The sequence below is a fragment of the Stegodyphus dumicola genome, chromosome 12 (genome assembly GCF_044657685.1).
Source record: "Stegodyphus dumicola isolate Sdum_Otavi_A_Nest chromosome 12, ASM4465768v1".
In the NCBI taxonomy this organism is placed as follows: domain Eukaryota; kingdom Metazoa; phylum Arthropoda; class Arachnida; order Araneae; family Eresidae; genus Stegodyphus; species Stegodyphus dumicola.
This window is the reverse complement of record NC_140779.1, coordinates 121,229,139-121,244,231: the sequence shown is the minus strand read 5'-3', so window position 1 is coordinate 121,244,231 and position 15,093 is coordinate 121,229,139.

Here is a 15,093-nt window from a genome sequence, read left to right as displayed (position 1 = left end):
ATCTTGGAGGATCACTGATTCCAGTGGAACCTGAATTAAAATTTTTAGGAGTGATTTTCGACCGACAATTGACTTTCCTTCCACTCATCCTATTTAATAATTTTGTGCATCTCCAAATCAGATGATGGTGGTTCAGTGGGTTTACTAATTTTAACACTTTTTCATTTTTAACAATATTTTAATTACTATATACAGAGCGTATTCTTAGGCCGCCGCCTTCAACATGAACAAACTTTATTCTCTTTTTCTAAGCGAGCAACAGCGCCCTCTAGCCTTTTTCTTCAAATTACACAACACTCCCCACCTGAACTCGGTGGAGAGTTCATCTTTCAATAATATATTCTAGAATATTCAATTAATATTTCGACAATAAATCCTGGATAAATGGTTAAATATAACACACATGCATACATAATTATAAGCACAAAAAATTTTACAAAACATTAAATGATACCTATCAGCAAGGTCAGGAGAATCAAACCTAAAATACAAAATACAAACATTAGTTAAGTTCCATATTATATAACAATTGTATAGGCCTTTTTAAGGTACCAGTAGGTGTTTTAATTATGCAAGATCTTATTTTACCATCTCTGCCTGGCATTAATTCCAAAATTTTACCTATTGTCCAAAGATTTCTGAGATGTTATTTGATTAGCAGGCAGAGATAGCAATCGTCTACCAACCAGAAAATGAGAGGGTGTTAGTGGAGAAGGTTCATTGGGATCGGTAAACACGTAGGTGATTGGTCTACAATTAATCATTGCCTCGATTTCAATGAGCACTGTTTCAAGCTCTTTCACAGTAAGGGATGATCGACCAATAATTTTTCGCAAGCTGGATTTTATGGTTCGTACCATACGCTCCCAAAACCCTCCCCACCATGGACCCCTCTCAATAATAAATTTCCAATTTATGCCTCTAGCAGAAAATAATTCTTTTACAGATGAGTCACTCAAAGTTTTAAAAATATGTTTTAGTTCTTTTGGCTCTTTTAAAAGTCTTGGCATTATCGGAGTACACGGTGGTACACAGTCCTCGGCGAGCTAAAAATCTTCGGAAAGCTAGCAAAAAACTTTCAGTGCTGAGATCAGTTACTATCTCTATATGTAAGGCACGAGTGACCGCACACGTTAACAACAGCATGTAAACTTTACCTTGCCTGTCTTTCGTAAAAAATGGACCGGCGAAGTCCAACCCCGTCACAGCAAATGGAGGCGACTCTTGGATTCTGTCTGGAGGAAGTGGAGCGATATCCTGTACCCCAGGACGAGCACTATATCGTTTGCATATTACACATTTTCTGATGATAGTCTTAACCAGTTCGCCGTTAGGAAAATCGTAAACATTTCGTGCCATTTTTCGCATCCAAAGGTAAACTTTTTGTGTCTAAAACTGGGTTCAGAATATTTCTTTCCCCCTTTCACCACCTGTGAAAGCCTATTTACAAGTTCTGTTCAAATCAGATTGAACAGCGTACCTGTCACACTGAAGGATGGTGAATAACGACCCCCTAAGGAGCAACATATAACACAAAGACTGGTGTAATCCTTAGAGCAGATCTTTTTCCCTTTTGCACCCACCCCACTTCCATTTCCTGCACCTAACCCCAAATCTATTGCAATGTAAATGTAATTTTTAATTGTCAAGAAAAAGCTTTATATAATGTAAAAATAAGGGCATTAGCTAGTATTTGAAATATCCTTGAATTTTGTTTTATTATTTTCTTGATGGCCTGTAACAGAAGAGAAGAATTGAATCGTTAAGAATTGAAAGGATAGCATTTAAATCCCTTTGTCCGTTAATAGAAAAGGAGAAAGCTGTTGTGGATCCCATAAGATATGTTGAGGGGGTAGCTAGTCGAAGAAAGTGTCCCCATCCTTTACTTTCCTGAAACAGCCCCGCTGTGATCCTAATGCAACACCGCTGAGAAGATAAGTAACCCATCAATCACCCCTTTTGATTTTCGACTCATTCTGTGGGGGTTGAAAAACGTCGCTGCGTCGTATGTGACTCGGGGGTTACGGTTCAGACCAAATTTCACCCCGACGAGAGTCTGCCGACGCTAACGGATGACGATGCCTTTTCTGTGAACGTATTTCTCTCGGGGCAAACGGTGAACTGGTTAACACGCTGTCTTCCCTTAATGATCCAATATTTGTCTCTGATCTGAGTTAGTGTCGAATTAACTCCAGCATGGAATACCCTTTCATGCGAGTCCATGATGATTAACTCGGTAAACTTGCATTTTGAGGGTAATAGAATAGGATGTTTTAAATTCTCGTGACAGTCTGCAAATTGAATGCGACCTTTCAACCGAAGAATTCCCTCCTCATCAAGCCTTGGATTAAGGGAGTAGATGGAAGAATCGAGAATTGATTTTTTATCTGATAACTTAATTATTTCCGCTTGATACGATTCTCGTTGCGTAATTTTTACCCAATAATGTTCAGCTGCTTTAATCTCAAAAGCACTTAAAGGTCCATTCCCTGTAGATCTTTTCCGAAGCCTCCCAATAAATCTAAATACATAGGCAGTAATTCGAAGTAATTTTCCTAAAGAACTGAATTTTTCTATATGCAAAATTGGGGATTCATTGTTAATTACAGGTGCAGTCAAAATAATACTTTTTCTTAACTCCAACGATTCTGAATTTGGTTTTAATTTCTTTTGTTTTGGTTTTCAATAGGAAGTTTTCAATAGGAAAACGTAACCAGTGTGGCCCATGCCACCACAAATCATTCTTAACTAGTGACTGAGCACTAATTCCTCGAGTTAGTAAATCGGAAGGATTTTGTTTCCCTTCGCAATGGTTCCACAATTTTTTGTTGCATATACTCTGTATTTCTGTAACACGATTGGCGATAAATGGTTTCCAATTATTTGGCGAACCTTTAATCCAAGTAATGGCGATTTCGGAATCACTCCAAAAATAAACATCCTCAATTAAATCACCAAACAATTTTTTCAAATATTTATACATTCGAGCAGCCACGAGTGCTCCCATTAACTCTAAACGAGGAAGCGTGATTGATCTTAAAGGTGCAACTCTGCATTTCGACATGATAAAGGAAGTTTTAATTTTAGAATCACTCGTACAATATCTGAAATATGCGATGGCCCCATATGCTTTAGGACTAGCGTCCGAAAATAGGTGAAGGCTTATATTCATTGAATCCTCATCAAAGAAATTTCGCTGTATGGATATTTCAGTTAAATCATTAAGTTCCTCCCGCCAAATGTTGAATTTGTCCTTAATCTTTGCAGGAAGGACCTCATCCCAGTCAGAACCGGAACACCAGATTTCTTGCATAATAATTTTCGCCCGAATAACAAAGGGTGCAATAAATCCAAATGGATCGTATATTTGGGCGATGCTTTGCAAAAGTTTCCTTTTTGTAGCAAAATCGTTTCCAGTAGAAAAGTCAATTAAATTTTTTAAATTTAACTTTATATCGTCTTCAATGGAATTCCAAATCATGCCTAAGAAATTCGATTCACTAGTTAATTTGTTGTCTGATTCCTTAATCCCATTTGAGACCCATAAATCGTTTAATGCTTTAGAATTAGTTCTTAATTTTCTGAAATTCATCCCAGCATCCTTAAATATATTAACCGCATCTACAGATAACCGATATGCATCTTCAACCGTTCCTGCTCCAAAATATAGGTCATCGACATAGACAGAAGAATTTAACATTTGGAAACTGTCCGGCATTTTATCTTTATATTTTTGAATGTGATATTTTATAGTGGCGGCCAAAACGAAAGGAGATATAGTCAAACCGAAAGCTACGCGACACATTTGCATAATCTTAAAGGAGTCATTATTTTCATTAAACCAAAGAAATTTTAGAAATTTTCTATCACCTTCAGCAATTCCTATCATCAAAAAGGCTTTTTCAACGTCTCCACAAAACGCTATCTTAAACTTACGAAAATTTAACATAATGTCTAGTATATTTGGATTTAGATTAGGTCCCGATTCAAGGCAGTCATTTAACGAATTCGTGTCCTCTGTCCTTGAGCTAGCATCGTACACAATTCTTACCTTAGTAGTTTCACTAGGTCGTATCACTGCTCGGTGCGGCATAAAATATCCCATATTTGTATCATTATTTGGACATTCCTCCACAATTCCTTCTAATATCTGGTTCTCAATTATATTTTTATATTCCCGAAAAATCTCCGGAGTTTTACTTAGTTTATTGTGAAGGTTTGCGAATCGTTTCTTAGCTACCTCAAAATTATTTCCTAGATTATTCGGACTGTATTTCCAGATTAAATTTGCCTCATATCTTCCGTTTTTAAACTGCAAATTTCTTTCAAACTGGTCTACTATTTCGCAGTCAATATCGGAATAATTATCAGAATCATTAATCATAATGTTCTAATTCCCAAAAACCTCTTAAATCTTTCAACACAACAGTGTTTGTCATTACCGCTAAATTTTCAGAACAATTTTTGTTTGTTTTATTTTTCTCGATTCCTGCGGCAACCCAACCAAACACAGAACTGACTGCGTACAACCCTTCAGATATTTTAATTCTTTCAGAATAAACTACATTCCAGAATTCATCCCCTCCAATTAATATCTCAACATCTATGTTATTTTTTCTTGCGCAATCGGCGATCTGCAACCCCATATGCTCCATGAAGTCTGCAATTTGTTTACTAGGCACACTGATGGACGCCGAGGAAATAACATCCGAGATCAAACATTCAATTTTTATTTTATTATTTTGTTTCCAATTCTGAATTTCGATTTCAACGACCGGATAGGAATAATTCATTGCCTTCGTCGCACCAAATGAATAAACAGAAAGTCTTTCATAACGGATTGGAGTAAGTTTTAAATGGTCGGCCAATTTTTTCGTTATAAAGGATCTGTGACTGCCTTGATCAAGAATTAATCTAGTTAATTTTGATTTATACTTAGAACAAGCATAAACTGTACAAGTTTGTAATAATATTTCCCTGGCATTACAGTCATTATTATTATCACCTTGAGGAACAGAAGCAATCAATTTTAAGTTTTGAACTTTATTTCTTTCCTCAGAATTCAAAGTCAGAGATTCAGTTTCATTTTTGGAATAACCTTGTTCCAACTTTTTGTTTACAAGGGATTTATTAGTACAAATCGATTCATTGTGATACATACCGCCACATTTATTACATTTAGTTTTATTTCTGCACCTTTTTGAAGTATGGAATTTTTTAAAACAAGAAAAGCAGCGGTTTTCGGATCTTAGTTTCTTTAATTTATCAGAAACATTCACTTCGCATTTAAATGACTCGTGCAAATTATCACAAAAGATGCATTTTCGGTTAACTGCAGTATGAAATGCAGCCGTGGGTGTATTTTTTACATATTTTCTAGTTTCATATTTTGATTGATCGACTCGCGGAGGCACAGGATTTTTCCTTTCGCTTAATACTAGATTTGAAATTTCCCTGCATTCTATTTCCGTTTTAATAAATTGTGTTAATTCCGAAACTTCAACTTTATCTTTCGATCCTCTTTGCCGATTAAATTCCAAAACTAAATCGTCCGGAATTAATTTTAATAATATTGGAATTAATAAATGTCCATATGAGCCAGAAGTTACTTCTAAAGTTTCCAAATTACGAATCGAAACTTCTAATTCGTCATATAATTTACGTAAAGCCTTTACGTTAGCAGAATTTTTAACGGCTTCTAAATTGAGAATTTTATTCATGAATGAATTAATGATCAGGTCTTTTCGACCATATCTGTCCTTTAGTAATGCTACACAACTATCATAATTACTTTCTGTTAACTCAAAGCCTGACACAACATTCGAAGCTTGTCCCGTTAAGAATGTTTTTAAGTATACAAATTTTTGTATTTTTGAAAGCGTTTCGTTTTTATGTATCGAATTTTCGAAACTATTCCAAAATTCATTCCATTGTTTGGGGTCTCCCCAAAATTTATCAATTATTAATTTTGGTAATTTCAGCGTACTACTCCCACTAGAACTGGAACTTACATGCAAAATTCCATTACCACTAGACTGGTTTAAATCAGAACTTTGGGGATTCCTCGCTGGCGGTACTGCGGTAACCGTACCTAGAAACTGCTTAATTTGACTACAAGCAATTATACATTTGTCATTGTATTCTTCGCTTATACTACAATCTTCTTCAATTAAGTTAACATCAATTAACTCTTGTATTTCATCATCAAGCGTTCTTAAATTATTTTTCTTTTCGGTTAATAATTCAAACAATTCTCGTAATTCTTTAATCAAATTTTCCTCCCCTTCAATTTTTAATTTATCTTCAATCACTTTAATTAACCTAGTAACAGACGATCTCAATGTGGAACGTTTACGTTTCAATCTATCTAACTTCTCTTCTATTTTATTTAATTTAAATACACCCACGACAGCAATAATAAATACTTACTAATGTACTACAAATAATCACTAAATAATTAATTTAAGATTTCCCTACCTTTATTTGGAATTCCATTGTCACTTGAATATGAAATATCCATTGAAATCGAAACACTTGGATCGAACACCTAAAATCTTCACAAAGCCTTAATTCCTTACGCCGATGCACCATTTAATAATTTTGTGCATCTCCAAATCAGATGATGGTGGTTCAGTGGGTTTACTAATTTTAACACTTTTTCATTTTTAACAATATTTTAATTACTATATACAGAGCGTATTCTTAGGCCGCCGCCTTCAACATGAACAAACTTTATTCTCTTTTTCTAAGCGAGCAACAGCGCCCTCTAGCCTTTTTCTTCAAATTACACAACATCCTATACCTGAGTCTTTTAAGAGACTTACCTTTTGAAAGTACTGGCGAACACCTCCTGGAGCGCAGACCATACTTCGTTACTCCGGATCTATAGAGCACTTATACACTCCAAAGTAGATTACGGCTCAGTCGTTTATGGGTCTGCAAGGCCTTTAATGTTACTAAAGTTAGATCTTGTTCATCATCAGGCTCTGCGTATATCTTCTGGTGCGTTTAGAACATCTCCTATACAAAGTCTTTATATTGAATGCCACGAACCGTCGCTCCAGTTAAGGCGTGAACCAATTGTCTCTCTGCTACTATTTCAATATGTTGTCAGTTCCTGATCACCCAAACGATGTTTCTTTCATTGATGAGAGTTACAAGTTCTTGTGGCCAGACCATCCCATGTGCCTTACTTCTCACTTAGGAGTAACTCATTAATCGAGAAATACTATATGAGAGATGTCACTACCCAGCCGTATTTTGAAATCACACCTTGGAAGGATGTTCAGATTCGGCTTCTAGATATTTTTCCAACATTTAGGAAAGATACTAACAAGTTTGCGTACAAACCGCTTTTTTCTCACCACAGGCGCATATATACTAGTTACGTTCCCTTATATAGGGATGGGTCAAAAACAGTAGGATATGTTGGTGCCTTCTTTGTTACCGAAGACCACATGGAGGATAGAAGACTGCATGACACCTGCTCCGTCTTCACCTCGGAATTAAATGCTGTTTATTATGCACTGTCATTTATTTCTAAGCTACGTCGAAGACAGTTCATTATATATACAGCCTCTCTTAGTGCTTTGAAATCCTTAAATTCATTTTACAATACTCAGAATCCCATCGGGGTTGACATTTTAAGCCTTAATCTTAAATTAAAAAGCCGTGGGTATGACATCCTGTACATGTTCCAGTACATGCGGGTATAAAAGGGAATGAGTTGGAAGACATTACAGCCAAATCTGAAGTTTATCTGACACACCACCTTGTCCCCTTTAATGACATTCCTAAAGTCATCAAGGATAGATTGTATATCAAATGGCAGCAACTCTGGGATGTCCAGCCAGAAAATCAGCTGAGAAGAGTGAAACCAAAAATTGAATGTTGGGAGCTCACTAGGAACAGAAAGGAGGAAGTTTTGTTAACTCGTCTGAGAATTGGTCACTCGTATATTACACACACATATCTATTAAAAGCTGAGAGTGAACCGGTGTGAAGAAACTGTTATTCGGTAATGTCGGTTAGCCATTTTCACTTCCTTGTACGAAGTAAAAAGGAAGTATTGTAATCGCGAAAAGTTTCAGGCAGCATATTTCAACGAAAATATCCATTTTGACCGTTTTCGAATGCAATTTAACGATGTTTTTGCGTGATATCTGTACGTAAGGACAGAATAAAAGACTCTTTTCCTCCAAAAAAAATTATAAAACTGGTTTAAAATGAATTCTGAAGAGAATTTTTCGTGGCCTATGTACGAACGTATCTCCCATAACTCAAAAACGAGTAGCCTTAGAATGTGGAAATTTTGTATATAGGACTACTATAACATGTAGACGTGCACCTCGTATTTTGGTTGGAATCGGCCGCGCCAAACGTATATAAATATATTTATACATATATATCCACTCTGTTACCCGGCTCAGTGATCTCAGTTTCGTTACTCTTATATGTTTGTAAATTGTACATTTTTTGCTTTAAAAATGATTGAATTATGTTGTTTTTATCTTCCGGTTAAGGTTTTTATGCCTTTAGTAAATCTGTATGCAATATTTTTAGAATTACCAACAATTTTAAAGTTGTTTAAGTGCCGCTAAGCCTAATAATTTTTTTGATGGCGGCCATTGATTGTTTACATTTGAAGCAGCAGAGTAGTGGATTTGTTGCTAATCTAGAGAAACGTAGCTTCGCAACAACAAAAACAACGCCTTCATTTATTATTGCGAATTAAATCATGCTATTGTAATCAAATTAAAGAAAGGATTAATCCTTTCTGGAATTTTTTCGAGGAAATAAATGTTTAAGATTTGCTCCGTAATTTTTAATGCAGATATTTTGAGTTTTTATGTATTTTTGCCTTGTCGCAAAGTGAGAACTGAATTATTTGAATGACAAATACTCAATCGTCTGTGAAAAACTGTTTCTTTTTTGTTTTGTTTAATTTCTTTTATACACCGTTTTAGCTTTATTATAGTATTTGAATAGAACATGTGGCTACGATTAGATAATTCTTTAAATGATATAAATTTTGTGCATTCTGAGTTATAATATGAACGAAATATAATACTATTAAGTGAACCTAGCGCCAGAGTGTCGCTATGGTAAACAAATAGAGTGAATTTAAAAAAATGCATTTATTCTATTATGGTTTATGCGTTGTCGGTGAAGTAGATTTAATTCAATCCAGTAAGTTTAAACGAAATGCAAGAAAAAATGTGTATAATTTAATATTCCGTACAAGGAAGTCATGTGGTGTACACATCAGATTTTTTAATAAAGTGCCTGTATTTTAAAAATCTTCGTTTGAAACATTTTAAGAAATGTGACTTGCCTCTGGACCATATAATTGAGAAAGAGGTCAATCCAAATTTGTTCCATTACCTGAAAGAGACACGTATTTGTTATTTAATTTGAGTTTGATGTCCTGTCATCAATTAATCTTATGTTTGATGGCTTTAGTTTTGTTTTTATTTTGTGAGATATGAAGTGTGTGTAGTTGTATATTTTAAGCATTATATTATTGTATTCACTATCATTGTATTTTATGTTATTGGGATTTTATCTTGTCTATTTGTTTTTAAGCCTATTTGCATTTAAAATATTTGACGCATGTTTTAGGCGCAAATAATCATTAAGGTTTTGCATCAGGAAACCTTCTACTACTACTGCTATATTAATGATAGAACGAACATTATCATTCGATAGGTTATTAGGAATTTGGTTAATTTCAGCTGAATCAGTTTTTTTTTCCCCCATTTCTTTCAATTTGTCAGTAACATATTAATGTTATTTATCACTGTTTCCGTAGCCACTGGGTCGTATGTGATGCCCATTTAAAATAGTTTGAAGCGTTATATGAATTTACAGTTGCATGTTGGCAAACTGTATTAGTTTTTATTAACTGGCATATCTCCGTTTTTGTAAGATGGAGCCTAGACAACTGAATCATATATTGTAAGGTTCGGCTTATTTTTACTAAAAGTTATTTTATTTTGTGAGCCTTTCCTGAATTCTCTAATTTCCCAGCCAGGATGTATGTTAAGTAGAATAAACAAGAGTATTTAAATTGTTGGGATCAAAAAGGTTAGACAGAGCATGATTTCGCTATTGTATGTGCACGTTTGTTAGTTTCTACCAGGTGTTAATCTGAATAGCAGCTATGCATTCTTGCCATTGAGTTAGTACTCTGCCGGGATAGGTTTTCTGAGTCACAGATTGAATTGCGTTGTCTTGTACTACTTTTTAGCTTTATATTTAGTGTTACATTATCGTTTAAATTCTCACTGCGAGTGGACAGTGTTTTGTTTCTAAGCATGTAAAACCCTGTAATCTGTTAAACAGTTTGGGATAAATAAAAGTGTCTTTACTCCCTGGTGGTGTTCATTTTCACACCTGCGCAAGAATTCGCAAGGTACAACACCTAAGTAGATCTTGTTACTACTTTACTTGTACTATATTCCACATTATAAAACTTTTTAAGTCCTTATTGAGAAAAATTAAGAGTACATGGTGCATACGATGCAATGGACCTATCAGAAAGTATTTTCCGAGTGGTCAACAGGCCAACGCTCACCACACCACTTTCAATTCTTCAGTTAGACGTATGAAATGCCATAAATTGCAAAATAGCGATATTTTGTGGAAAAACCTGCGAGTAAACAATCTGCACTACCAATACGGAATGTTGCGTAACTGCTTCATACGATTAGTTATGTCAGCATTGATGTCCTTTATCAATATTTAGAAACTTTTTTATATAAGCTTTCATTAATTCGGTAACGTGATCTTCGTTTCTATCTAATGGAAATGATGTAAGATCTCTAATTATCAGTAGTATCTAGAATTATTAACAAGAAATTCCTGTAAATTTTGCAAAGAAATTTTGCTTAATCTATTACGGCCTTTAGATTTGCATAATTTTTTATCACAAATAGGGTAGTTAGATGATAGTTGTAATACGAGAAAATAGTAACATGCACGTTACGCGGTGGTTTTTAAAAATATTTTCACTAAACATGATTTTTATGATGGGTTCTGTTATGTAAACAGTCATTGCCCCTCCAAAAACGGGTAGTGAGAGATCAAGTGCACATCCTTTGTCTTATAGCTAGTTAATCGGGAATAAATATTTTGTAATTTATTATTAACAAATATTTTGTTCTGTTTAAGGTAAGTTAATTTATCCTTTTTAGAAATGTGTTTACTTATTTTATTTTGTCTATGTTCTAAGTTTTAAAATGCTGCTGTAGTGTTTCTATTAATCGCAATATTCTTTGATAAATCGACAAAAATATCCGAAACTGTAAGAGGAGGCAAGACGTAACAAAACCTCGGAACAAGTTATAACACGCTGTAACTTGCCAAGCGATTGTTTCATTTGACAAACAATCTATTATTTGTTTATGTTAATTACAGTTCTCAGAAAACTGACTTTCACTACTTGCCTCAGGTATGTTACAATTTACCCCATGTCTCGGGCAAATTGTAACAGACGAATCATTTTCATACAATACTTTCAATTTTCATACAATTTCATACTCTGCTAAGCCACCCAGCCAGTGTAGTGGTTAATGAACCTGACCCACCGTAGCGATGAGCCCGTGCTCGAGTCCCGGAGAAGGCATGTTTGTAACTGTCCGTCCCTTACATAGGAGCCAATGATATGTCAGGTGCTTTCTATAATGAAATGGCCACTACTTTCGACCCCTGTAGTGAGGCAAATATAATTCTTGTGCTAAAATCAACAAAATTGTCGAACAGTTTTGAATAAAATTGTTTTGTGAATGTAATGAACCCACAGTTATTCTATTAAAAACGGCATTTATAATCAAAAAACCATAAATACATTTAAAAATGCAAACAACTAGCCTCCCCTACTAGATTCTTACTTTGTTCTATTTTAACAATTTGGTTGGGATTCCTAAGAATAATCACCTATTGTCTCAGAATTTTCATTATTTTGTAAGCAAATGATGCAGTTCAATGAAAAAAATTATCACAAATTAGCAAAAAATTCAAATGCTCTGAGCTACAATGAAGCTGCAGTCAGCGTGAATTCATCAATGTTTTGCTTTTTGTGCCAAATTTTATATGGAACTTCTTCATTTATGTATCAGTAAACTGAGCAGTTATTTTTCTGAAGCATTTAATTATTAAGTATTTAGAATTTATTAATTATATAATATTGGTTTTTACCCTCCCCCAAAAGCAAAAATTTCAGTTTACTGTGTTGCTGGGTTCAGTCTTCAGGTCCAACATTTTTATCACTTTTAATTTTTAAGAAGTAAAACTTGCAACCATACTTTGAAAAAATTTTCGAAGTTATCCTCACATCCCACCCATTTTCTTAAAATAATGCAAACACTTTTCATCTTATCTGTACACAATTAAACCTCTCTTGAAATTTTAAATACTGATCTGTACGCATTTCCAGAACATGTCATATGCAGAATAAAATTTAAAAAATAAATGCCCATAATCTCTCTAGATGATATACCATGTGTTTATCCTCATTACCATCCGTTAAAAACATACTCGTGTTACCAAGGTCCATTGCATAGATTTATCCTAATGGAAAGTCTTGGAAAGAATTTAACGACTTGCTTTTAGGTGATAACCTTCAATTCCGGTTGTTTTCGAAATATCCAGTGAATATTCATGGTAAATCTAAGAATTTCGTAATTGAAGAGGATGCTTATGATCTATATTTTCAGAAAACCAAAATATTGTAAGAATTAAGCTTCAGATTAGAAAAATACAAATTTGGTTTTTGAAAACTCCCATTAGTGAACGAGAGTAAAATTTAAAGCAAGACTTCAATACAAACTTCCTCATGAAATAAGAAAGGATAGAATTCAGCTAGTGTACAGAAGGCAGGTTGAACTAGGTTTAAAGTTCCAAATTATACCAATGTAGTTTGATTTACTGTACATCATTAATTAATTCGAATGGTAGCCCCTGGCAGTAATTTTAGATCGAGATCATCTGCTAGAAACATTGGATATTTATTGTCCATAAGCACAAAGACATTCCACCAGCGAGTCATAAATACTGTATATTATATACAACACAATAGTAGTGCTGGCAACCTGTGGAAGATTTATTATAATTTTAAGGGCAATAATCTTTAACGAAGATACCTACATCCCCTCTCCGGTCACGTAGATGTTCGTATCTATTAGTGAAGAAAGTCAGATGTGGGAAATGTTTCAGTTAACAAGTGAATATCAACATTATTTGCGACAAGAATGTTTTGCAAATCACAAAGTTTGTTGAGAAGGTAATTCGCATGTCAGAGAGCTATAATAACAGATATTGTCATATCAAACAGGAAAATTTTAAACACAAACTAACCATGATTTGTTCTCAATGCATTAAATTCTTAAAGTAAAATTTGCTCAAAAAATAAGTAGGATACAAATTCAGAGAAGCATAATAAAATTCAAGGTCCATGGTGTGTAGATCATATCCTTCCCTTAGAAACATGAGCTTATTATCACTTTAAATGTGTTAATATTTTCAGTTCGCCATTTAGTGGTCTGTTAAATTAAATATTGTTGCCATTTTACTTGCTAAAAATTGCAGTATTTTCTGGCATACAAGATGCACTCTTTTTTATACACATTTTTGAAGGATAAAACTTTATTACTGATCTTTATAATGAATTTATGGTATTTTCAATATAAAGTAATACTTTCTGTAAATACCTAAGCTATCTGGGAAAGAACACCTTTTAATCTTCTTGGTCAAAATCCAGACACTCATCTCCTGAGCTACATGAAGAGTCAGTTGAAACCTCTTCTAAATCAGCATTTGAGCCCTTATACAACAAATTAGTGCATTACTAATGCCACACTTCTTACATGATTTAACCAATGTATCTGTTTTCACATCATCCCATGAAGCTTTGACCCCCATTCATAAACTTGCCTCTAATGCTAGGCCTCTTCCTTTTTCCTGAAGGTGTAACATCAAAATCTGAAGACTGCATCCAGCTGTTCCACTTCTTCATAAATCCCTTAAATGGTTTATTAATGCCGACATCTAAATATGGAAGCTGACTAATTAGAATAGAGGAAAATTCTAGAAATGAATGTAATCAAACACTGAGTATCGATGCATAAGATATACTCCATTTTTCAGACCTATTCTCAAAGAAAACAAACTGCATCTTGTACGCCAACAAATATGGTATGTTGCAAGTTTGCTCAAAAGTAGGTTTTTCTTTATAAAATAAAGACAAAAGTCTCTACATAATGTTTATTTATGATGAAGTGATAATCACAGTAAGCTCAGCTTGTTTATATAACAACATTCTGTCTTGAATGTCTAGGGGTCAGTTTTAAACTAATATGCCCACTGTAACCCTTTTGGTTTAAAACCATTTCAAGTATTAAACTGGAACCTGAACACAAAGAATAGGTTGCAATTTTTTTAGAATGATGAAGTTTGTTTATAAATTAATGAAATTTATTTGCAGTCGTGTAGTAGCGATCTACCACTTTAATTACTTAGTTACTTTTCCATTACAGACCTATATTCAAATTTATAAAAGGCAAAGGACATTCATCAACATCATTTGACAAGCTACTGAACCATTTCTCAGTGCCTCCTTATCTTGAAACTTTGTTTAGTTTCTCAGTCAGACAAGTAATCTATTACAGCAATATTAATAAAGGCAGATTTGTATGCAAAATACATATACCTTACACATACACAGTTTATGTTTTTTTACATGCTACTTTTAAAAGTTAAGACTTTAAAGTTAAGATGAATATTTATGGTGAAATTGTACTGCATGTATATTTCTTGGTTTTTCCAGATAAAAATCTATCTAAACTAACCTTCAAGAACTGAAGTGATTTCTAGTGTTCATACAGAAAGCCATTTGATGGTACAGAATGTCTACAATCTTTACAAGGCTAAGAAATTTTCTACCGAAACATAAATGTACCTGTATTGCTTGTCAGCCAGCATTCAATTAAATGTGTTATTCTTACCTCTTACACAGTTCAGGGACAAAGGTTTCCCCATTTTACAGCAAAATGTTTGCATTTTCATAATGATTTCAATGAAAGAGACCCAAACTTC